A 24,245-nucleotide genomic window follows, 5' to 3' on the forward strand; every position below is an offset into this window, starting at 1 on the left:
ATTTCATGGAAAACTCACCTCATGCAAAACTTGCACACACAGAAAAATTGCCACATGTACAAAAGTTGCACCACATGCAAAAGTTGCCTCACACAAAACTTGCACATACTCAAAACGCACCACACATAAAACTCGCCACGCGCAAAACTCGCCATGCACAAATCTTGCTGCACACAACTTGCTACACTAACCTGTCACATGCAACTCGACACACAAAATGTTGCTACACGCATGTCGCCACACAAAACTCATCTCACAAAAGTCGCTACATGCATGTCGCCACACGCAACTCAACACACACAACTTGACACATGAAACTCGCCCTAAAACACACACAAGTCTGGTATTGTCCTTCAAAAATAAAAATCTGATTAATAAGCAGACAAACTACAAGAGCAACAAATGTACCATATAGGAAATACACCAGCTGTCAGTCACATGACCAGTCTATTATGTGTATGTGTGAGCTAATATATACTGCCAGGGGGGAGGGCTTCCTGTTGGCTGGGGATTTATCAGGCTGCCAATAGCAACCAATCACAGCTCAGCTTCTATTTTGCTACAGTTAATTAACCTGAGCTCTGATTGGTTAATATAGGCAACAAAGACATTCTCAGTATGACAAAGCTAATATATGTTGTGAAATTCTTCTATTAGCTTAGTTTTTGCCTTTTAATAATTACATTTCTATCTATTTGTTTTGTGGTTTTTGTGTGCAGAATAAATTTTTGTTAACACATTCTATTTTGCTAACAGCAGTCATTAACCCGGGCGAAGCCGGGTAGTACAGCTAGTTTTATATAAATTTGAGATGATATTTGGGTTCGTAGCGTAGTTACAAGGTGTATTTGAACTCCGGGTACAGTTGATCACTGGAAAACATGTTGTACTCCAGTGAAGGCTATTTTCTTTATTCTGACATATTCTTCTGACTTCATCCTCTGAAGCAAAGATAAAGCTGTTGATTTCTTTGCAATGACCACGGTTATTTATACGATGTGTGGCCATATAATGTGAACAGTTTGTGAATTCCTCGTTTACAATATGTTTTCTTTTAAACTCAGCAAAATTTTGCTCAGCTTGGCTTGGATCTAGGCATGAAGTCGACTCCAGAAGGAGAATCCCAAAAATGACTAGGAAGAAATGTATGGTAGACATAGTGCCTGGATCTGTGGAGAAAATCATAGAAAAAATGAAATATAAACTATATTAATCACATAACTGGAATGGATTTTGCTGCTGCTTACAAACTATGGGAACATTTAAGACTCAATATGAAAAAAAAAGCAATAGACCAAAGCTCTGTTCACATTTGCGTTCATTTAGAATGTTTTTCATGAAAATTCTGTGTATGTCTATGTGCACACGATACAGATTTAGTGTTTATCCGAAGCGGATTTTTCCACGCAGAAACGCTGCAGATCTGCACTGTGATTTACAGTACAATGTAAATCAATTGAAAAAAAAAAGCTGTGCAGACGGTGCAGAAAAATCTGTGTGGAAACGCTGCGGATTTAAAAGAAGTGCCTGTCACTTCTTTTGTGCGGCTCTGCAGCATTTCTGCACCCCTCCATGATAGAAATCCGCAGTGGTAAAAACCGCAGAAAATCCGCACAAAATCCACATCAATTCCGCATCAAAACTGCACAAAATCCGCGGCAAATCCACGGCAAATCTGCACCTGCGGTTTCTGCCAGGAGATGCAGATTTTGTGCGGAAAATTCTGCACCCCAACGTGTGCACATAGCCTTATTGTTGTTCTTAAAAGAAGAAAGACAACTAAAGCCATAATGAGTCATTGGGATCTGTCATGTGATGTCAGTGGCCATCCTAAAAGTCCCACTGGAAGAAAAGGTTTTCCTCTTTGGAAAATGTTCTATATTCAGTTTTATGTGGGCTTTACAATTACTCTTGTCAGTAGTGTGTGTCCTTACACAGTTATAACTGTTTGGCCACGTTCACACGTTGAATATTTGGTCAGTTTTTTACCTCAGTATTTGTAAACCAAAACCAGGATTGGAACATGTCACCACTTCTGACTTTATCACCCACTCCAGGTTTTGACTTACAAATACTGAGGTAAAATAGTGACCAAATACTGAACGTGTGCACGTGGCATTAAAGCTAAGATGATTGGTTTCTGTCTTAAAGGGAACCATCATACTGTATATTAGCTTTCAGATATGGCATCAATCTGCAGGTTAAAAGCATTCAGATACAGTAAATCTGGTATCGCTGTAACTGCACAGACCCGAAGAATAAAGTCACCTAATCACTTATACCGCACGAAGAACAGCGTTAAAAATAAATAAAAACAATTCTACACCTGCTGTTGATACATTTATCCTGCGCTCTGCGCTGAGCGCTTACAGCGGGACTTCCATGTAAATCTGAATATCTGAAATTCTTAATTCAGACAGAACTCCCGGCGGAAGTTTCCCTATAATGAGGCAGATGGAAGCTGTGGATGCAGTCTGGCCATCTATGATCCTGCAGTGTCCGTCTTTTTAGGCATGCATAAGAACACTGCCCGCCAAAGTTTTGTGCACCTCTACAGAGAAGGACACCGCTTAACAGAGGCCAGACAGAGTAAAGAGTAACTCTGCTGCTGCAGTATAGTAAATGGATCGGGGTCTCATCTGAACCATTTCACTCGGATATTTATATGTAAACCCTGATGTGACTGTTCAGCATAGAGCGTTGTATAAAAGCTTCAACTCAATCTACAAAAAAAGCAATTCCCACTCAGGTCCGTCATCTGTTAACAAAATATAGGGGGCTTCCACAATACTGGTAGTACAAAGGCTCTGGAAAAGTGCTATAGCTCCTCGCTCCCTAAATAAATTCAGCAAATTTTGCACTCCCAAATCCAAATGCCCCCTCCCATCGTAGCCCAAGTATGCCTAGTGTCCACATGTTTGCATTTCTGTAGCGATGACAGGCTGCCTAATTTACAGGTACATGTGTCCAGAAGCATGACCTGGGCCCCACAACGTACTAGTGACTACAACGTACGGGCAGTACAATGTACAGGCACTACAATGACAGCTACACAGCTGCTTGTTTCTGGAAAACACCCATAGGCCGGGATCACACTTGCAAGTGCAATGCGAGAGACTCGCATGAGTCTCTAGCCTCAATACCCGGCACTCGGTGGCAGCGCTGGGTTTTGAGGCGAGAGACTTGCGTGAGTTTCTCGCATTGCACTCGCAAGTGTGATCCTAGCCATAGAGTCAAAATCATCACTACCACTGTAGATAAATTCCCAAAGGGGCATAATTTCCAAAATAGGGTCACTTGGAGCTCTGTCCCTCCCCAGTGTTGCCGTGTGGCTAAGCAGTACTGTACAGCCACATATAAGGTATTTATAAAATCAGCAGAAATTGTGGGACACATTTTGATGCCATTTTTACCCATTTCCCAGTGTGAAAATGTAAAATCTGGAGCTAAAAAAAAATTTGTGTGGTAAAAATGTATTTATTTTTTCTTCACTGCCCAATGGTATAAAATTCTGTGACACACCTGTGGTGTCAATTTGATCAGTGCACTCGTAGGTGAATTCATTGGGGGGTATAGTTTGTAAAAAGGGGTCACTAATGGGGGTTCTGCAGTTCTGGTGCTTCAGGGGACTACCAATGTGACATGCATCAAACCAGTCCAGCAAAATCTGAACTCCAATATGGCATTTCTTCTTTTCTGAGTTTTGTACTATGCCTCAAGCATAGTTTTTGACCACGTGTGGGTATTGGTGTACTCAGGAGTAGTGTTGAGCGATACCTTCCGATATCCAGAAGTATCGGTATTGGATTGGATCGGCCGATATTCAAAAAATATCGGATATCGCCGATACCGAAACCCGATACCAATGCAAGTCAATGGGACCAAAATATCGGAATTAAAATAAACCCTTTCTTTCCTTGTAGGTTAATTTTACATGAAGGAAAACAACTAAGAATAATTTAGGATGTATTGTGGGAGGTGGCGGAGACATTAAAGGCATAGAGGTTTAGGTCAATCAAATGGAATAGCAGGAATTAATTTTTTTAAGACGTTCGGAGTTAGAAAGATATTGACTATGTTAAGATTTTTTATATTTTGTCAGATTTTTATGTTTCACTACTTCCATGCTCTTCACCTTCTTTTTTACTTCTCCCACATTTTCTTCTTCATCATCCTCAGCAGCAGCATCTTTTTCATCAACTTCTCCTTCACCTTATTCATCTTCTTCACCTTCTTCTTATTCTTTTTTGTACATTCTTCATATTCTTTTTATTCAACTATTATTCTTCTTCATATTCTACTTCAACTTCTTCATATTCTTCTTCTTCATCATATTCTTGTTTGTGACACGCCTTCCTGTAGTTGTTATCTATAAAAGTTTGAAGATTACACCTTCCGTTCTGCCTGTCCCAAAAGATTTACAACAGGATTTGTCCGCGTTCTGTTTGGCCTGCAGCAGCAGGTTTTTTCCAGGGGCACCATGAGGAGGAACGGACTCACCCCCATACACTGCTTAGTCTTCCTCTGCTTACAATTTAGATAATATCTTTTGCTCTGATTTTTAGTCTTATGCTTAATGTTCTTCTTCTTTTTGTTCTGCAGCTTCTTGTTCTTTTGCTTCTCGGTCTTCAGGGTCGTCGTTTCTGGGGTCGTTGTCTTTTTCGGGGTGGTCTTCAGAGTCGTCATCTCCAGGGTCGTCGTCTCAGGGGTCATCATCTCCGGTGTTGTTGTCGTCTACGGGGTGGTCTTCAGGGTCATCGTCTTTAGGGTCTTGAATTTGGAAATGTAGCAGAAGGTACAAGCGCCAATGGAACTACTGAGGACCAGCTGACGATACTGGAACCTGGTTACTAAGCAGGAGGTACCCGTGCCAGAAAGCACTACCAAGGACCACCAGACATTGGTGGAACTCGGATACCCAGAACGAGGCACCTAAGCCAAAGGCTCTGCCCAGAACCAGCTGATGGTACTGGAAACAGGGGGACCTATTCAAGCTTGTCTTCCTAAGAACCAGGTAATGGTGCTGGAACTCAGATAGGCAGCAGAAGGTCCACAGGAAAAAAAAATTGCTAGGCCGCGAGCCAGCCGTAGTTGCCAAAAACCCACAGTCCTACAGGGGGAGCTAGTCCTATTGGCACTACGGAACCAGCCTTTATTGCCAGTTCCCGCAGCCCACATAGGAAGCACCTAAACTGCAGGCACCATAGAGTCGGCTAACCCGACCGCAACACGACAGGACAATGTATTGACACTACCCGGAAACAGCTGACGTCCTGGAACCTGGCTGGGCAGGAGGGAGTACCCATGCCAAAGACACTTCTGAGCAGCAACTGGTGGTGTTGGAGCCCAGGGATTACATGAGAAACAGAGTGTAGGCTGAGGCCTAATTGGAGGAAGTTGAAAGGGAATCTTTAACCCCCCCAACAGGCGTTTGCAACTAAAAGAGCCAACTTGTGCAGCACTAATGCTGCACAAGGAAAAGGTGGCTCTTTTAATTATGCTCCTTGCACATGCTGAAACACTTATAAAATGTGTCCCCTCATACCGTTAAACCATCCCAGAGGCAGGACTTTCCTTCTTAATGAGACGCAGCACAGTCGTCATTCATACCCCCTTGGCGCCGTGCGCCGCCTCCTCAGCATTGTTTGAATCTGTCCCGGAGCCTGCACAGCCTGATGACGCCACACAGTCTGAAGAAGGCGGAAGGAGATGAGTGAGAGGCCAAGATATGCACTGCGCATGCCCAGGAATCCCAGCCCCGCAGTGTGAATAAATCTGAAGACACTGCGGGGCTGGTATTCCGGGCAGGGCGGCCGCACAGGCGCAGCCAGCCTGACAACAAATGATGTCTGAAGACGGGCAGCGCTAACTGCGAAAGGCCAAGGGATAACATAACAGAGCAGGATCCGGGACAGATTCAAACAATGCTGAGGAGGCGGCGCACGGCGCCAAGGGGGTATGAATGACGGCTGTGCTGCGTCTCATTAAGAATGAAAGTCCTGCCTCCGGGACGGTTTTACGGTATGAGGGGACACATTTTATAACTGTTTAGTTCAGCGTGTGCAAGGAGAATAACTAAAAGAGCCACCTTGTCCAAATGCAGCATTAGTGCTGCACAAGGTGGCTCTTTTAGTTACAAATGCCTGGGGGGGACAGGTTCCCTTTAATTTCTGTAGTAGTGTGAGTGTGGAGGAAGCAGGAGAAAGAAATTGCCGGATACACAGCTGGGGATCAGCTGACGTTACTGAACCCCAATAACACGGCAGCAAGTGTTGACTGTGCAGACAGCACTTCCGGGCAGCAACTGGCGGTGTTGGAGCCCAGGGTCAATGCAAGAAACTGAGTGGAGAACTTGCCGCACACACAGTAGGGGATCAGCTGGTGTTACTGAACCCCAATAACAGGAGCATCTGTTGACTGTGTAGACAGCACTTCCGGGCAGCAACTGGCAGTGTTGGAGCCAAGGGAATGCAGGAGGAGCAGACTGAAGGTATTGCCAGATACACAGCAGGGGATCAGCTGGCGTTACTGAACCCCAATAACAAAGGAGCAACTGTTGACTGTGCAGACAGCACTTCCTGGCAGCAACTGGCGATGTTGGAGCCCAGGGAATGCAGGAGGAGCAGACTGGAGGTATTGCCGCACACTCAGCAGGGGAGCAGCTGGCGTTACTGAACCCCAATAAAAGAGGAGCAACTGTTGACTGTGCAGACAGCACTTCCGGGCAGCAACTGGCAGTGTTGAAGCCCAGGGAATACAGGAGGAGCAGACTGGAGGTATTGCCGGATACACAGCAGGGGAGCAGCTGGCGTTACTGAACCCCAATAAAAGAGGAGCAACTGTTGACTGTGCAGACAGCAATTCCGGACAGCAACTGGCGGTGTTAGAGCCCAGGCAATGCAGGAGGAGCACACTGGAGGTATTGTCGGATACACAACTGGGGATCAGCTGACGTTATTGAACCCCAATAACACGGCATCAAGTGTTGATTGTGCAGACAGCACTTCCGGGAGCGCCCGTTTTGGCTTTTGGAAGAGGCATGCTCCTAATGGGTGCCGAAGTGGAGGCTACAGGCAATGCAGTCTTCCCTCTCCCTCTCCCTCTTTGGGCCGTTTGGGGAATCTCTTCCTCAGAGCTGCTCCAACCACCTTCCTGTACCTCACGCCATGATGGGTCAAGGACCTCATCATCTACACTACCCTCTTCCACCAACTGCTTCTCCTGGGTAGTCTCGGCAGCACAGTATGCACCAGAAAGTGGCACCTGAGTCTCATCATCATCAGATGCGTACTGAGGTGTGCTGACTGGAGGCACTGGCCCACCCGCCTCTTCAGATTCAGAGAGACAAAGCAGTTGGGCATCACTGCATACTGGCTCTTCTTCCATTTCTCGAATGCTGCTTGGCTGGCCCCCTCTTTACAAGCCAAGAGATTCAGAGAACAGAAGTAGAGATGGCTCCTGTCCTTGGCTCTCTGACTGCCTGGGCAATTTGGCAGGTGGTGAAGAGACAGATGGGTACTCTTCAGTGCTCTGTGTCTGAGAGGATGTGGCACTAATTGAAGTTGATGCTTTAACTGCCATCCATCCGACAATGTCTTCAATTTGTTCGTCTCGCAGCAGTGGGGTACGGCGAGCTCCTACAAAGCTGCGCATGAAGGACTGTTCCCTGCTAAAACTGGGGGATGATGAGTCACCGCAGGCACAGAATCCCCACGTCCTCTCCCTGCTCCGTGCCCATGCCCATGCCCACGCCCACGCCCACGTGCCTTACTCCCTGCCTTCTTCATCTTTGTAGACTGATAAAGATAGGCAGAAAAGTACTAAGGGCTTAGTGTGCTTATTCCTGAACAGCTGCTAACAGGTATAAGAAACACTAATTTTATCAAGTGTGGACTAGACTTTAATATGAGCTAATGTGGCCTATACAACTGTAAAGTGGAGTGTTTGGTGAACTTTATAAACTTTTTGTTTTTTTCCGCAGAACAGACTACAGAGTGAGCTGCACTCACACAGAGACCGTGCAGACAGCCGTGAACGGCGCTGCAAGGCAAAAAAATGCTCCTCTATGTAATCCTATATAGTGTTTTTCCACAATCTAGCAGGATACGGATGGAAAGCCACTAATAGGATAAATTTGAAAAAATGTGCAGCAGGCTGCACTAATTGAAAAAAGGACAATGGAATAGTATGAGGCAGTGACGCACCCTGAGCTGACTACAACCAGAGGTGGCTGCAGACCAGACTACAGAGTGAGCTGCACTCACACAGACGCCTTGCAGACAGCTTTGAACAGCGCTGCAAGGCAAAAAAAAGGTTCTCACACAGCGGTTGCTATATTAGCCTGGGTAAAGCACAATGAAGCAAATCGCTATCTCAAACTATCCCTCAGTCAGAACAACAGCGTCCTGTCCCTAACTGAATTCACAGCAGAGTGAAGCCAAAATGGCGGAGGCGACTTTTATAGGGCATCATGACATCATTTCAGCAGCCAATCACAGCCATGCCAGTAGTTAGATGCCTAACATGCAGAACAGGATGTGCCCACACTTCTAAGGATTCCTCATTGGCTGAATTAAATGAAACTGGCTCTTTGCATTATGGAAACTTCCGATTCCGGTATCCGATATACTGAAAGTATCGGAACTCGGTATTGGAATTCTGATACTGCGAATATCGGCCGATACCCGATATTTGCAGTATCGGAATGCTCAACACTAATCAGAAGACATTGCACAATACATCACAGCTTGCTGTGATTTTTTTCCAGTTTGATCATGATGTGATCCGAACTGAAAAAAAAATCACAGATGAACACACAATAATAAAATAACTTTCATCTGAAAGCAATCCAATTTTTCATCTGAATGCATTCGTCCGATTTCATTGCAAGTGGGAATGAGCCCAAAAGCTCATATTGGGAAAGTAATTAAAACCAGACACTGTCCCTACACTTATCAGTGTGACAAGTGCCATATAGAAGCCTTATCTTTGTGCATTTATATTTCTAGACAACTACCCCATCCATGAATGGTAGATCTGCGAGTGGTTGTTTCATTTTTCACCTGTGCTGCCCCTCTCTTTCTCATACGGGTCTAAGGTACGGAGAACTTCATTTGTCCATTTTCTCTATTCCATTGTGTCAGCACTAATCGGGTTGCACTCGGATGACATCCAAATGCAGTCCAATGTGTTTCACATGCACCCACAGACATAAACATTGGATAGCACTCGACCATGTTACACGGTTGTGTGAACAAGCCCTAAATGAAAGCCTCTTGTCCCCTTTGTAGCACTCCATTAAAGAGAAAGTTATGTGGTGAAGTGGCCCTCTTGAATATGATAACTCCTGATCATTGGACCAGAAATGGTTGTGCAACCGTATATATCTATATATCTACTATATAATTGTCTAAGGGTCACTTCCGTCTGTCTGTCCTTCTGTCTGTCTGTCATGGATATTCATTGGTCGCGGCCTCTGTCTGTCATGGAAATCCAAGTCACTGATTGGTCGCGGCAAAACAGCCACGACCAATCAGCGACGGCCACAGTCCGGAAGAAAATGGCCGCTCCTTACTCCCCGCAGTCAGTGCCCGGCGCCTGCATACTCCCCTCCAGTCACCGCTCACACAGGGTTAATGGCAGCGTTGACCGCGGTGTAACGCACTCGGATAATGCTGCTATTAACCCTGTGTGACCAACGTTTACTATTCATGCTGCTTATACAGCATGAAAAGTAAAAAGATTTAATGTTAAAAATAATAAAAGAAATAAAAAATAGTTACATACTCACCGTCCGTTGGCCCCCGGATCGAAGCGGTTACCGATGCTCCCGGATTGAAGTGGTTACCGACTCTCCTCGCGATGCCCCGGTGACCGCTCCATGGATTGCGGTCTCGCGAGATGATGACGTAGCGGTCTCGCGAGACCGCACGTCATCATCTCGCGAGACCGCAATGCACTCTTCAGACTGGAGCGCATGAGGACCATCGGTAACCGCTTCGATCCGGGAGCCAACGGAGGGTGAGTATGTAGCTATTTTTTATTTTAATTCTATTTTTTAACAGGGATACGGTGCATACTACGTGACTGTCCAATATACTACGTGACTGGGCAATATACTACGTGGCTCTGTGCTGTATACTACGTGACTGGGCAATATACTACGTGACTGGGCAATATACTATGTGGCTGGGCAATATACTACGTGGCTGGGCAATATACTACGTGGCTGGGCAATATACTACGTGGCTCTGTGCTGTATACTATGTGGCTGGGCAATATACTGCGTGGCTGGGCAATATACTACGTGGCTCTGTGCTGTATACTATGTGGTTCGGCAATATACTGCGTGGCTGGGCAATATACTACGTGGCTCTGTGCTGTATACTACGTGACTGGGCAATATACTATGTGGCTGGGCAATATACTACGTGGCTGGGCAATATACTACGTGGCTCTGTGCTGTATACTATGTGGTTGGGCAATATACTACGTGACTGGGCAATATACTACGTGGCTCTGTGTTGTATACTACGTGACTGGGCAATATACTATGTGGCTGGGCAATATACTACGTGGCTGGGCAATATACTACGTGGCTCTGTGCTGTATACTATGTGGTTGGGTAATATACTGCGTGGCTGGGCAATATACTACGTGACTGGGCAGTATACTACGTGGCTCTGTGCTGTATACTACATGGCTGGGCAATATACTATGTGGCTGGGTAATATACTATGTGGCTGGGCAATATACTACGTGGCTCTGTGCTGTATACTACATGACTAGGCAATATACTATGTGGCTGGGCAATATACTATGTGGCTGGGCAATATACTACGTGGCTCTGTGCTGTATACTACGTGGCTGGGCAATATACTACATCGCTGGGCAATATACTACGTGGCTGGGCAATATACTATGTGGCTGGGCAATATACTACGTGGTTGGGCAATATACTGCTTGGCTGGGCAATATACTACGTGGCTGGGCAATATACTACGTGGCTGGTCAATATACTACGTGGTTGGGCAATATACTACGTGGCTGGGCAATATACTACGTGGCTGGGCAATATACTACGTGGGCAGTGCAATATGCTACGTGGCTGGGCAATATACTGTGAGGGCTGTGCAATATACTACGTGACTGGGTAATATACTACATGGGCTGTGCAATATACTACGTGGCTCGGCAATATACTACGTGACTGGGCAATATACTACGTGGACATGCATATTCTAGAATACCCGATGCTTTAGAATCGGGCCACAGTCTAGTATATATATATATATAGTATATCTTGTAATGAGATAATAATATGATGACGCTCACCAAGATCTTCTTTTAATCAGTATCGTTGATTGCCGACTTTGACTTCCTTGAGGCTATTGGACAATGAGCTAGGTTATTCGTCCTCCCAACCAAATCTAGGTTTTATCCTATAAAGGTAATCACTATTCATTATATAATACTTAAGACAACAACTCATTTGACAGCTATATTGCAAAACTCCAGTATAGATTAATGATCTACTGCATGTGCCATATATAGTATATAGGACTGAATTATCCTCTAGAGATTTTAGTGCAAAGATACACCGCCCCACGTAAACTATATGGCCCGCAAATATACATATGTTATCTGATAGCATCATTATGTAGGGGAAGAGATCCTGATTTCATTACTGTATCACTGACTGAGCTGCTTGGAGCAGTTTTGATAAAATCTATTGGCATTACACACGGGATATGGTAGCACTAGTTTTAATAAAATCACAGTTTTATCTGCTGCAGATCTAGCAGTGCTCTGAATGCTGAGCTCTGTATAACCCCACCTGCACCAGTGATTGGCAACTTTCTGTGTACACTGTATAATGACAAATAGCTTCTAATCAGTGGTGGGGGCGGGGATTACAAAAAACAGGAGGACTACATGGCACGAGACAACTAGTCCTTTAATGATAATACACTGGTGATAAAACTCTGGTTTAATAGAAACAACAACAGGCAGCCTGGTAAGTGACGCATCTCTGGAATCACGTCTGTGCTCCTACATTATGCTACTCTCAGATTACATAGCAAAAACCTGCTGACAGATTCTCTTTAATAGTATCTGATTAGGTCCTATTACACCAGTATACATTAGATAACTGTTGGCAAAATGACTTTTGGCCAACAGCTTTCTCTCCCAGCTCCTCCATACACAGAAGCACTCATCTCTTGTATTCTCTACGAGAGAGTCACAGCCAGACTGCTTATCTCCCAAACAAAAGCATTCACCACTGAATTCCAAATCGTTCTCCCCTCTTACATCGTCTGTTGGGGAAAGTATGGAGGCCCATCATGCATATTAGGATGTCGACCAATCCTGCCAATATTAATGAGTTTAGTCAATAGGAAACCATCAATCCTGAGAACAATAGTCATGTTCCATCCACTTTATCACCATCTAAGGATAGTGACCGCCATTGTGAAGGCAGTTCTTGACAACAAAGTGGAAAACAGGATAATAACTATGATGTTCATTTAAGACGCCCATAATGTTGCCGGTTGGCCACTGCTGGTCTAAGTAATTGTGCAACATGCAGTATATTAGTGGTCCTCAATAACTGGCTCTACAGTGGTGTATCTACAACTCCAACCATCCGTGGTCAACATGTAGGTCAAATTATTCTATACTATTCATGCATTATGGTTTAAAACTTTTTAATTCTCTTCAAACAGTTCCATACGATCTATACCCCCTCAGCTGATATATTACCTGACGTGGGCTTCAGTCTCCGCTCTCAGTCTTGTAGTCACCGATGCAGTGTGGGTCTTCTTAAATAGATGAGCTATATCACGACATGATCATCAGTGGGAGGAAGTGTAGAAGCATGTGCTAGTGGTTTTGTTTAATTGATTTCATAGATATATTTGTGGTTTATAAAGTGATCTACACAATTTGTTTTTTTTTCACATACTGAGATGTGTCATTTTTAATGTTTAATTTTCAAATTACTTTTAATTTGGCAGCAGGAAATATAAATTTTTTTTTAAAAAAGCTAATTTTTACTCACCCGTTAAATCCCCAGCCCCTCAAGTGAGTTTGCTCCTTGTCTACGCTCTGGTCTTTGTTAATTGAATGATAATGTGATGCCTCTACGTATCATAATACATAGCAGAATGGCTGCAGAATGACTTAGCTACCAGATCCACCATTGAGCACCACTGATAGCCAAAGTTTCCCCTATACTTTGCAGTATTAAACATGGACAACACAAGGATGGCACACGAATGGCACACAGATGCCATGTGTGTGCTGTGCATGTTTTTTTACACACCCATGGACTTGTATTGACCCCTGTCATTCGTGCTGCCCCCAAAAAAATGGACTTGTCCCCTTGTGGTTTGCACAGGTCCCTGTAAAAACATGGACATGTGAGCAGCCCCATAGGTCATAATGGGTATGGTTGGGATCCGTAAAAAAAATGAATACCACATGTACTGAAAACACGGAGGTGTGAAGAAAGCCTAAGAGGAATGCCAATGTTGAGATAGGGCACAACTTCAGGTCAGCAGGACCAGCTCTCACTGTAGATTTCCCACTTGGGCCGGCCCAAAAGGAGGTACAACACGTAACTTTTTAGCAGTCTTTTACTTTTCTCTTATGGGACAGAGGTCTTAAATACTACAGAAACCAAAGAGCAACAGGACAGTTTCTGAATTCCCCAACTCCAGTCTCACTGGTGACAATGACACTAAGGCCCTTCATCTTGTCACTCTAAAGCGTAAATCATGCAACACCACAACACTCTTTACTCAATGTTTTTTAGTCATGCCTAGTCCTCCAATAATGGGCAGACACCAGTTTACCTCTCTCCGAACAAGCTGTCTGGCTGAGGGGTACACCAATTTTAGTGCACCTGTTCCTCCAAACACTATGCCATGGGCAATCAAAATGGCAAACTCAAACCTGTTCATTTGTCTAGTGTGTCTGACCCTTAGAGCAGGAGCAAATGACCTTAGATTCTCTACATCTTCTCCATTTTGTCCATTCACAGAAATCGGTCTGCACTCAGTTGTCATCTGAGTGAAGTCTAATGTTTCTGATCCTGGGCCCCTTTCTGGTATATATGTGGCACCCCAGGTGTCCGGTTGCCACAGTGGCATTGCCTCCCTCACAGGGGGTGATGACAAGCCCGGAAGCAAGGAGGGTTTCCCTAACTAGATAACACTTACATCCAACACTTTCCTGTCTCCAGACCAGAAGGGGGAGCTCTAAACCCAGATCCAGAGTGGAGCTGTGACCAAGCTCATCCCAGAGTACAGAGCTAGAAGCCGGACGCCGGAGTCTATGGCTGACGGGTACAATAGTCCCAGCAGCTAAATCCAGAGGACAGGGGATTGCAGGTCTCCTGGCCCAGCAGACCCCCAAAGGCAGAGCAGCAGATCAGAGCCTGGAGCCGCCATAAAGGAGTGGCACCTGCAATTGGCTCAAGTTGCCTGCCCTACGGGCAAGTACTTCAGAACAATAAGGAACAGAGGACTGAGCATAGCTTTAGGCAGCAAGGGCCTCAAAGGACAGTGCAGTAAGGAGGCCTCAGAACCCATCTGGCTTAGTGAATCCTAAGTTGCTTCCAGGCTTCCCAGACCTCCATTGCCATCTGTAACTAGTGCCCCGGCCTGTACTTCAAACCGTGAGTAAAAATGTGGAAACGGCACCCTGCTGTGTCCTCGGAGTTATTTACTGCGCCATTCACCCTGCGCTATATCCATCATCACCATCTTTAACAATATAAATGCCCTGGGGCTAAGCGCTACCTGTGGAGAGCTGTAACAACTCTGCTGCATCACCATCAGCCCCAGCTGTCTCTTTAAGCAGCGTCGACTATTCCTAGCAGAGTACCACAGGTGGCATCACGACTCATCTCTTATAAACTTTATTTCCCCTTTAATTGACTTTCATTGGACAGACAGGGCCACGGACCGGGTCACTGCTGCTGTGACACATCCCTTTAAGAACCAGCCCGGTACCGAGTATCCCCATGGCCCTGGTGGGCACTTTATATGTCCTCCAACCTGGTATATATATCCCCCCATCCTGAACGACTTTATGGCATATATGTGCCGCATCCTGGTATATACAGTATCTTCCCCCACCCTGGGGTCCTTCCTGCATATACAGTACCTTGCGAAAGTATTCGGCCCCCTGGAACTTTTCAACCTTTTCCCACATATCATGCTTCAAACATAAAGATACCAAATGTAAATTTTGGTGAAGAATCAGCAACAAGTGGAACACAATTGTGAAGTTGAATGAAATTTATTGGTTATTTTAAATTTTTGTGGAAATTCAAAAACTGAAAAGTGGGGCGTGCAATATTAGTCGGCCCCTTTACTTTCAGTGCAGCAAACTCACTCCAGAAGTTCATTGTGGATCTCTGAATGATCCAATGTTGTCCCAAATGCCTAATGATGATAAATATAAACCACCTGTGTGTAATCAAGTCTCCGTATAAACGCACCTGCTCTGTGATAGTCTCAGGGTTCTGTTTGAAGCACAGAGAGCATCATGAAGACCAAGGAACACAACAGGCAGGTCCGTGATACTGTTGTGGAGAAGTTTAAAGCCGGATTTGGATACAAAATGATTTCCAAAACTTTAAACATCCCAAGGAGCACTGAGCAAGCGATCATATTGAAATGGAAGGAGTATCATACCACTGCAAATCTACCAAGACCCGGCCGTCCCTCTAAACTTTCATCTCAAACAAGGAGAAGACTGATCAGAGATGCAGCCAAGAGGCCTATGATCACTCTGGATGAACTGCAGAGATCTACAGCTGAGGTGGGACAGTCTGTCCACAGGACAACAATCAGTCGTAAACTGCACAAATCTGGCCTTTATGGAAGAGTGGCAAGAAGAAAGCCATTTCTCAAAGATATCCATAAAAAGTGTTGTTTAAAGTTTGCAACAAGCCACCAAACATGTGGAAGAAGGTGCTCTGGTCAGAGGAAACCAAAATCGAACTTTTTGGCAACAATGGCAAATGATATGTTTGGCGTAAAGGCAATACAGCTCATCACCCTGAACACACCATCCCCACTGTCAAACATGGTGGTGGCAGCATCATGGTTTGGGCCTGCTTTTCTTCAGCAGGGACAGGGAAGATGGTTAAAATTGATGTGAAGATGGATGGAGCCAAATACAGGACCATTCTTGAAGAAAACCTGTTGGAGTCTGCAAAAGACCTGAGACTGGGACGGAGATTTGTCTTCCAACAAGACAATGGTCCCAAACATAAAGCAAAATCTACAATGGAATGGTTCACAAATAAATGTATCCAGGTGTTAGAATGGCCAAGTCAAAGTCCAGACCTCAATCCAATCGAGAATCTGTGGAAAGAGCTGAAAACTGCTGTTCACAAACGATCTCCATCAAACCTCACTGAGCTCAAGCTGTTTGCCAAGGAAGAATGGGCAAGAATTTCAGTCTCTCGATGTACAAAACTGATAGAGACATTCCCCAAGCGACTTGCAGCTGTAATCACAGCAAAAGATGGCGCAACTAAGTATTAAGTTAAAGAGGCCAAATAATATTGTCCCCTATCCTGGTACATACAGTGGGGCAAAAAAGTATTTAGTCAGTCAGCAATAGTGCAAGTTCCACCACTTAAAAAGATGAGAGGCCTCTGTAATTTACATCATAGGTAGACCTCAACTATGGGAGACAAACTGAGAAAAAAAAATCCAGAAAATCACATTGTCTGTTTTTTTATCATTTTATTTGCATATTATGGTGGAAAATAAGTATTTGGTCAGAAACAAAATTTCATCTCAATACTTTGTAATATATCCTTTGTTGGCAATGACAGAGGTCAAACGTTTTCTGTAAGTCTTCACAAGGTTGCCACACACTGTTGTTGGTATGTTGGCCCATTCCTCCATGCAGATCTCCTCTAGAGCAGTGATGTTTTTGGCTTTTCGCTTGGCAACATGGACTTTCAACTCCCTCCAAAGGTTTTCTATAGGGTTGAGATCTGGAGACTGGCTAGGCCACTCCAGGACCTTGAAATGCTTCTTACGAAGCCACTGCTTCGTTGCCCTGGTGGTGTGCTTTGGATCATTGTCATGTTGAAAGACCCAGCCACGTTTCATCTTCAATGCCCTTGCTGATGGAAGGAGGTTTGCACTCAAAATCTCACGATACATGGCCCCATTCATTCTTTCATGTACCCGGATCAGTCGTCCTGGCCCCTTTGCAGAGAAACAGCCCCAAAGCATGATGTTTCCACCACCATGCTTTACAGTAGGTATGGTGTTGGATGGATGCAACTCAGTATTCTTTTTCCTCCAAACACGACAAGTTGTGTTTCTACCAAACAGTTCCAGTTTGGTTTCATCAGACCATAGGACATTCTCCCAAAACTCCTCTGGATCATCCAAATGCTCTCTGTTATGGTTCTCAATGGCAAGAGAACATAGCCCAGCAAACATACGAACTAGCTCTTGGAAGGATGGAAACTAAACTGACCATGAACTAAACCTGCCGCACAACTAACAGTAGCCGGGTAGCGTAGCCTGCGTTTTATCCCTAGATGCCCAGCGCCGGCCGGAGGACTACCTAATCCTGGCAGAGGAAAATATAGTCCTGGCTCACCTCTAGAGAAATTTCCCCGAAAGGCAGACAGAGGCCCCCACAAATATTGGCGGTGATTTTAGATGAAATGACAAACGTAGTATGAAAATAGGTTTAGCAAAATTGAGGTCCGCTTACTAGATAGCAGGAAGACAGAAAGGGCACTTTCATGGTCAGCTGAAAACCCTATCAAAATACCATCCTGAAATTACTTTAAGACTCTAGTATTAACTCATAACATCAGAGTGGCAATTTCAGATCACAAGAGCTTTCCAGACACAGAAACGAAACTACAGCTGTGAACTGGAACAAAATGCAAAAACAAACAAGGACTAAGTCCAACTTAGCTGGGAGTTGTCTAGCAGCAGGAACATGCACAGAAAGGCTTCTGATTACAATGTTGACCGGCATGGAAGTGACAGAGGAGCAAGGCTAAATAGCGACTCCCACATCCTGATGGAAACAGGTGAACAGAGAGGATGATGCACACCAGTTCAATTCCACCAGTGGCCACCGGGGGAGCCCAAAATCCAATTTCACAACAGTACCCCCCCCTCAAGGAGGGGGCACCGAACCCTCACCAGAACCACCAGGGCGATCAGGATGAGCCCTATGAAAGGCACGGACCAAATCGGAGGCATGAACATCAGAGGCAGTCACCCAAGAATTATCCTCCTGACCGTATCCCTTCCATTTGACCAGATACTGGAGTTTCCGTCTGGAAACACAGGAGTCCAAGATTTTTTCCACAACGTACTCCAACTCGCCCTCAACCAACACCGGAGCAGGAGGCTCAACGGAAGGCACAACCGGTACCTCATACCTGCGCAATAATGACCGATGAAAAACATTATGAATAGAAAAAGATGCAGGGAGGTCCAAACGGAAGGACACAGGGTTAAGAATCTCCAATATCTTGTACGGGCCGATGAACCGAGGCTTAAACTTGGGGGAAGAAACCCTCATAGGGACAAAACGAGAAGACAACCACACCAAGTCCCCAAAACAAAGCCGAGGACCAACCAGACGCCGGCGGTTGGCAAAAAGCTGAGTCTTCTCCTGGGACAACTTCAAATTGTCCACTACCTGCCCCCAAATCTGATGCAACCTCTCCACCACAGCATCCACTCCAGGACAATCCGAAGATTCCACCTGACCAGAAGAAAATCGAGGATGAAACCCCGAATTACAGAAAAAGGGAGACACCAAGGTGGCAGAACTGGCCCGATTATTGAGGGCAAACTCCGCTAAAGGCAAAAAAGCAACCCAATCATCCTGATCTGCAGACACAAAACACCTCAAATATGTCTCCAAGGTCTGATTCGTCCGCTCGGTCTGGCCATTAGTCTGAGGGTGGAAAGCAGACGAGAAAGACAAATCTATGCCCATCCTAGCACAGAATGCTCGCCAAAATCTAGACACGAATTGGGTACCTCTGTCAGAAACGATATTCTCCGGAATACCATGCAAACGGACCACATTTTGAAAAAACAGAGGAACCAACTCGGAAGAAGAAGGCAACTTAGGCAGGGGAACCAAATGGACCATCTTAGAGAAACGATCACACACCACCCAGATGACAGACATCTTCTGAGAAACAGGAAGATCCAAAATAAAATCCATCGAGATGTGCGTCCAGGGCCTCTTCGGGATAGGCAAGGGCAACAATAATCCACTAGCCCGAGAACAACAAGGCTTGGCCCGAGCACAAACGTCACAAGACTGCACGAAGCCTCGCACATCTCGAGACAGGGAAGGCCACCAGAAGGACCTTGCCACCAAATCCCTGGTACCAAAGATTCCAGGATGACCTGCCAACGCAGAAGAATGAACCTCAGAAATGACTTTACTGGTCCAATCATCAGGAACAAACAGTCTACCAGGTGGGCAACGATCAGGTCTATCCGCCTGAAACTCCTGCAAGGCCCGCCGCAGGTCTGGAGAAACGGCAGACAATATCACTCCATCCTTAAGGATACCTGTAGGTTCAGAATTACCAGGGGAGTCAGGCTCAAAACTCCTAGAAAGGGCATCCGCCTTAACATTCTTAGAACCCGGCAGGTAGGACACCACAAAATTAAACCGAGAGAAAAACAACGACCAGCGCGCCTGTCTAGGATTCAGGCGTCTGGCGGACTCAAGATAAATTAGATTTTTGTGGTCAGTCAATACCACCACCTGATGTCTAGCCCCCTCAAGCCAATGACGCCACTCCTCAAAAGCCCACTTCATGGCCAAAAGCTCCCGATTCCCAACATCATAATTCCGCTCGGCGGGCGAAAATTTACGCGAGAAAAAAGCACAAGGTCTCATCACGGAGCAATCGGAACTTCTCTGCGACAAAACCGCCCTAGCTCCGATTTCAGAAGCGTCGACCTCAACCTGAAAAGGAAGAGCAACATCAGGCTGACGCAACACAGGGGCGGAAGAAAAGCGGCGCTTAAGCTCCCGAAAGGCCTCCACAGCAGCAGGGGACCAATCAGCAACATCAGCACCCTTCTTAGTCAAATCAGTCAATGGTTTAACAACATCAGAAAAACCAGCAATAAATCGACGATAAAAGTTAGCAAAGCCCAAAAATTTCTGAAGACTCTTAAGAGAAGAGGGTTGCGTCCAATCACAAATAGCCTGAACCTTGACAGGATCCATCTCGATGGAAGAGGGGGAAAAAATATATCCCAAAAAGGAAATCTTTTGAACCCCAAAAACGCACTTAGAACCCTTCACACACAAGGAATTAGACCGCAAAACCTGAAAAACCCTCCTGACCTGCTGGACATGAGAGTCCCAGTCATCCGAAAAAATCAAAATATCATCCAGATACACAATCATAAATTTATCCAAATAATCACGGAAAATGTCATGCATAAAGGACTGAAAAACTGAAGGGGCATTTGAAAGACCAAAAGGCATCACCAAATACTCAAAGTGGCCCTCGGGCGTATTAAATGCGGTTTTCCACTCATCCCCCTGCTTAATTCGCACCAAATTATACGCCCCACGAAGATCTATCTTAGAGAACCACTTGGCCCCCTTTATGCGAGCAAACAAATCAGTCAGCAGTGGCAACGGATATTGATATTTAACCGTGATTTTATTCAAAAGCCGATAATCAATGCACGGCCTCAAAGAGCCATCTTTCTTAGCCACAAAGAAAAAACCGGCTCCTAAGGGAGATGACGAAGGACGAATATGTCCCTTTTCCAAGGACTCCTTTATATATTCTCGCATAGCAGCATGTTCAGGCACAGACAGATTAAATAAACAACCCTTAGGGTATTTACTACCCGGAATCAAATCTATGGCACAATCGCACTCCCGGTGCGGAGGTAATGAACCAAGCTTAGGTTCTTCAAAAACGTCACGATATTCAGTCAAGAATTCAGGAATCTCAGAGGGAATAGATGATGAAATGGAAACCACAGGTACGTCCCCATGCGTCCCCTTACATCCCCAGCTTAACACAGACATAGCTTTCCAGTCAAGGACTGGGTTATGAGATTGCAGCCATGGCAATCCAAGCACCAACACATCATGTAGGTTATACAGCACAAGAAAGCGAATAATCTCCTGGTGATCCGGATTAATCCGCATAGTTACTTGTGTCCAGTATTGTGGTTTATTGCTAGCCAATGGGGTGGAGTCAATCCCCTTCAGGGGTATAGGAGTTTCAAGAGGCTCCAAATCATACCCACAGCGTTTGGCAAAGGACCAATCCATAAGACTCAAAGCGGCGCCAGAGTCGACATAGGCATCCGCGGTAATAGATGATAAAGAACAAATCAGGGTCACAGATAGAATAAACTTAGACTGTAAAGTGCCAATTGAAACAGACTTATCAAGCTTCCTAGTACGCTTAGAGCATGCTGATATAACATGAGCTGAATCACCGCAATAGAAGCACAACCCATTTTTTCGTCTAAAATTCTGCCGTTCACTTCTGGACAGAATTCTATCACATTGCATATTCTCTGGCGTCTTCTCAGTAGACACCGCCAAATGGTGCACAGGTTTGCGCTCCCGCAGACGCCTATCGATCTGGATAGCCATTGTCATGGACTCATTCAGACCCGCAGGCACAGGGAACCCCACCATAACATCCTTAATGGCATCAGAGAGACCCTCTCTGAAATTCGCCGCCAGGGCGCACTCATTCCACTGAGTAAGCACAGCCCATTTACGGAATTTCTGGCAGTATATTTCAGCTTCGTCTTGCCCCTGAGATAGGGACATCAAGGCCTTTTCCGCCTGAAGTTCTAACTGAGGTTCCTCATAAAGCAACCCCAAGGCCAGAAAAAACGCATCCACATTGAGCAACGCAGGATCCCCTGGAGCCAATGCAAAAGCCCAATCCTGAGGGTCGCCCCGGAGCAGAGAAATCACAATCCTGACCTGCTGAGCAGGATCTCCAGCAGAGCGAGATTTCAGGGACAAAAACAACTTGCAATTATTTTTGAAATTTTGAAAGCAAGATCTATTCCCCGAGAAAAATTCAGGCAAAGGAATTCTAGGTTCAGATATAGGAACATGAACAACAAAATCTTGTAAGTTTTGAACTTTCGTGGTGAGATTATTCAAACCTGCAGCTAAACTCTGAAAATCCATTTTAAACAGGTGAACACAGAGCCATTCCAGGATTAGAAGGAGAGAGAGAGAGAGAAAGGCTGCAATATAGGCAGACTTGCAAGAGATTCAATTACAAGCACACTCAGAACTGAGAAAAAAAAAAAAAAAAAATCTTCAGCAGACTTCTCTTTTCTCTCCTTTCTCTGTCAATTAATTTAACCCTTTGTGGCCGGTCAAACTGTTATGGTTCTCAATGGCAAGAGAACATAGCCCAGCAAACATACGAACTAGCTCTTGGAAGGATGGAAACTAAACTGACCATGAACTAAACCTGCCGCACAACTAACAGTAGCCGGGTAGCGTAGCCTGCGTTTTATCCCTAGACGCCCAGCGCCGGCCGGAGGACTACCTAATCCTGGCAGAGGAAAATATAGTCCTGGCTCACCTCTAGAGAAATTTCCCCGAAAGGCAGACAGAGGCCCCCACAAATATTGGCGGTGATTTTAGATGAAATGACAAACGTAGTATGAAAATAGGTTTAGCAAAATTGAGGTCCGCTTACTAGATAGCAGGAAGACAGAAAGGGCACTTTCATGGTCAGCTGAAAACCCTATCAAAATACCATCCTGAAATTACTTTAAGACTCTAGTATTAACTCATAACATCAGAGTGGCAATTTCAGATCACAAGAGCTTTCCAGACACAGAAACGAAACTACAGCTGTGAACTGGAACAAAATGCAAAAACAAACAAGGACTAAGTCCAACTTAGCTGGGAGTTGTCTAGCAGCAGGAACATGCACAGAAAGGCTTCTGATTACAATGTTGACCGGCATGGAAGTGACAGAGGAGCAAGGCTAAATAGCGACTCCCACATCCTGATGGAAACAGGTGAACAGAGAGGATGATGCACACCAGTTCAATTCCACCAGTGGCCACCGGGGGAGCCCAAAATCCAATTTCACAACAGCTCTCTAGCAAACTTCAGATGGGCCCGGTCATGTACTGGCTTAAGCAGTGGGACACGTCTGGCACTGCAGGATCTGAGTCCATGGTGGCGTAGTGTGTTACTTATGGTAGGCCTTGTTACATTGGTCCCAGCTCTCTGCAGTTCATTCACTAGGTCCCCCCGCGTGGTTCTGGGATTTTTGCTCACCGTTCTTGTGATCATTCTGACCCCACGGGGTGGGATTTTGCGTGGAGCCCCAGATCGAGGGAGATTATCAGTGGTCTTGAATGTCTTCCATTTTCTAATTATTGCTCCCACTGTTGATTTATTCACTCCAAGCTGGTTGGCTATTGCAGATTCAGTCTTCCCAGCCTGGTGCAGGGATACAATTTTGTTTCTGGTGTCCTTTGACAGCTCTTTGGTCTTCACCATAGTGGAGTTTGGAGTCAGACTGTTTGAGGGTGTGCACAGGTGTCTTTTTATACTGATAACAAGTTTAAACAGGTGCCATTACTACAGGTAATGAGTGGAGGAAAGAGGAGACTCTTAAAGAAGAAGTTACAGGTCTGTGAGAGCCAGAAATCTTGATTGTTTGTTTCTGACCAAATACTTATTTTCCACCATAATATGCAAATAAAATGATAAAAAACCAGACAATGTGATTTTCTGGATTTTTTTTTCTCAGTTTGTCTCCCATAGTTGAGGTCTACCTATGATGTAAATTACAGAGGCCTCTCATCTCTTTAAGGCTAGGTTCACATTGCGTTAGGGCAATCCGTTTAGCGCTAGCGCTAGCGGATTGCGCTAACGCAATGTTTATTTAGGGGCCGCGTTCAGGGGTCGCGTTAACGTCCCCGCTCTCGCAGATCCCCGATCTGCGAGAGCGGGGAACGGACCTCGGGCGCGCCGCGGACGCTGCAAGCAGCGTCCGAGGCGCGTCACAAAAGAACGGCACATCGCTAGCGCGAGCTGAAAAAGGCACGCGCTAGCGATGCGCTACAGGCGAAATTTACATTGCTGTCAATGGGTGCGCTAACGGACCCGTTGCATGGCGTTAATTGCGACATTTTCGCCGTACAACGCTGTCCGTTAGCGTGCACACATTAACG

The 24,245-nt window shown here is 45.3% G+C and overlaps 1 long non-coding RNA gene across 1 annotated transcript; it reads right to left on the bottom strand.

The window, feature by feature from the left end:
* Positions 1-800: 800 nt before the first annotated feature.
* LOC143773984 (uncharacterized) lies at positions 801-12,836 on the bottom strand. The gene is made up of 3 exons (XR_013215445.1): positions 12,763-12,836; positions 11,335-11,441; positions 801-1,169 (listed from the first exon to the last, which is right to left on the bottom strand). It is a non-coding gene; the product is annotated as an uncharacterized LOC143773984 (long non-coding RNA).
* Positions 12,837-24,245: the final 11,409 nt, after the last annotated feature.

This window comes from Ranitomeya variabilis, chromosome 5 (genome assembly GCF_051348905.1).
Source record: "Ranitomeya variabilis isolate aRanVar5 chromosome 5, aRanVar5.hap1, whole genome shotgun sequence".
Taxonomy (NCBI): Eukaryota; Metazoa; Chordata; class Amphibia; order Anura; family Dendrobatidae; genus Ranitomeya; species Ranitomeya variabilis.